This window comes from Mastomys coucha, unplaced genomic scaffold (assembly GCF_008632895.1).
Source record: "Mastomys coucha isolate ucsf_1 unplaced genomic scaffold, UCSF_Mcou_1 pScaffold5, whole genome shotgun sequence".
NCBI classification, from domain to species: domain Eukaryota; kingdom Metazoa; phylum Chordata; class Mammalia; order Rodentia; family Muridae; genus Mastomys; species Mastomys coucha.
Window position 1 is genome coordinate 89,729,109 of NW_022196911.1, and position 2,901 is coordinate 89,732,009.

Below are 2,901 nucleotides of genomic sequence, written 5' to 3' on the forward strand. Positions count from 1 at the left end.
TGGTGGCGCACGCCTTTAGTCCCAGCACTTGAGAGGCAGAGGCAGGCGGATTTCTGAGTTCGAGGCCAGCCTGGTCTACAGAGTGAGTTCCAGGACAGCCGGGGCTACACAGAGAAACCCTGTCTCGAAAAACAAAACAAAACAATAACAACAAAAAAAAGATCTGGGTCCCAAGTGTAGCTCTGTTATTGAAAAGCCATGTAGCCTTGAAGATGCATCCCTATGGTCAGGCCAGAGGACCTTCAAGGTTCTCAGCAGCATTGCTCTAGCCTTGCCTGATCAAGGGCACAGAGGAAGGAATTTATGCAGCACATATTATGTGTGATATGCTGCCAGAGTCTTTTCCAAATCATCACCAATAATGAAACAAACACAAAGATCTCACTCAGTGCTGGACCCAGAGCTAAATACCTTATAACTGTAGCAACATTATAATGAGAACAGTTATCCCAGTCTTCAAAAGAAAGCAATTATGTATTCCATGCCCTTTCAAAGCCTTATTACAGTTCTGTGTAAAAGTGCAGAGAGGGCTGGGGATGCAGCTCAGTGAAGGGACATTTGTCTGTGGACAGCTCTCTCTGCTTAACCCTCAAGAAACAAATAAACCAGTCAAGGTAGAATTCTCTGTCACCAAACTGCTGTGGGGTGGGAGAGCCGTGAAAGATAAAACAGGTCCCTTGCAGATCCAGGGGCTACAGAGCAGACCCTGGGCTCCAAATGGAGAGCAACAATAAAAATAAAACGCAAGATAAAGATAAAATGTGTGGAAGTCTCACATTATGCAAAGGGGAGCCCAGAGAGCACATAGAGCAAGCCATTGGGAAGACAGAGGTAACAGGGACAGGAGAGTTAAACACTCCTCCCGCCCCAAGCCAATACTATTCATGCTTCCAAACTTGTCCTATAATGTTGGAAGCTCTATGTTCTCATTCATAAAAATATGTATTGACAGTAGAGCTAAGAACCGCCACTGCATCTTCAAGTGGTAGAGAACAAAAGTGTGCACGTATCTCTGTTTATAAGGTAAGCCATCACAGGCTACAGTTGAGACACTGTGTCATACCTGGTTGGGTTTTGTAGTTGTTGTTGGTGGTGTTTTTATTTGTTTGGATTTTTTTTCTTTTTTCCTTTAAGATGTATTTATTTATTATATGTATATGAGTACACTGTAGCTGTCTTCAGACACTCCAGAAGAGGGCACTGGATGATTATGAGCCACCATGTGGTTGCTAAGGATTGAACTCAAGACCTCTAGAAGAGCAGTCAGTGCTCTTAACCACTGAGCCATCTGTCTAGCCCCTGCCCAGGCTGATTTTAAACTCACTATGTAGACAAGGCTGGACTTGAACCCCTGCCCATCCTGTCCTTATCTCCCTAATGCTGGAATCACAAGTGTGTGCCACTATGCTCAGCTTTCTCAATTTGTTTTCAAGACAAGGCCTCACATAGCCCGGGCTGCCTTCAAACTCACTAGAAAGCTAAGAATGATCTTCAGGTTCTGATCCTTTGGTCTCTCCAGCCAGGTTTGTTGTTGTTTGTTTGTTGTTTGTTTTTTTAAGTCAGAGTAGTTATAATTGAACATCTAAAAATATACTTTTGGAAATAAATGGCATTTTTGAGGGCAAAGCTTAAACATTTGCTTGAGGAATCTTTCTGACCCACCTCCGACCCCAAGCTCACTAAGCTCTCTCACTCCATGTTCTCAGAGGCTTCTGTCCTTCACCATTCCCCATACTCATCCAATTTATACACTGTCTTTCAGTATTCCTTTCTCCCACAAGTGCTTGGGGTCAAGCAAGGAAAACAGTGCCTGACATAAACAGGTGCTCAATAGATGCTCACGGGGTGAGTGGATGGGTGGATGAATGGATGGATGGGTGGGTGGATGAATGAATGGGTGGGTGGGTGGGTGGATGGATAGATGGGTGGATGGGTGGGTGGGTGGATGGATGGATGAATGGATGGATGAATGAATGGATGGATGGATAGTAGATGGATAAATGGATGGATGGATGGGTGGATGGATGAATAGATGGATGGACAGATGGATGGACAGATGGATGGATGGATGGATGGATGGATGGATGGATGGATGGATGGATGGGTGGGTATGTGGTCTAAAAATCCAAATGAGAGCACAAAACAGAGGGTAGTGCATTAAAGAAAACACGGGCATGTATAAAAATAACAGCAAACAACTTCAATGGAATTTCTGGGAATTTGGTTTTACTATGCCAAACCCATATAAGCTTCCTGAAAAGGAGACAGGTCCAACAATGAGGGAATTTTATTGCTGCCTACATAAGAAATAAGAAAAGGCATTTACCAGCTGCTGGCTGACTCAGAGCTTCATAGTTTATTTTCAACTTATATATTTTTAAAACTGACTTTGGTTTTGCCTCCAGCTACCTACAATAGAGTCCATCTCTTCTCACACCTTAAGCTCTTTTCTACAACTTAGCCCTTAAAATAGTCCCAGTTCCAAGCATTCCATCCTGCTTTCTGTATAAACCATCAAAACATCTGAGACTTCATTGCTTCTATACACACATCTCCAAGATGGCATTCACATCTGGAAGTAGAACAAAACTCTGGTGTCAGCCAAGATTCTTGATTCTAGATTCAGAAAATGTGCCCTTATTCATGTGTGCCCCTATTCCTGTCTTTTGTTCTATGTGTAATAAAATCAATTTCTGAGCTCATAAAAATAAATATTTAACACATGGACCAAGTGTGATGTTAGATTCTTGAGAAGCCAGCCAAGTTGAACAAAATTCTAGCAAAAGAGAAATATGTTAAAACCATAACATCAACATGAGAGGCAGGTTTCTGCCCTCCCTAAGGAACTAATATAAATGTCTTTGTTTTCATTTTAATTATGTGGTGGAGGATTGGATGCAG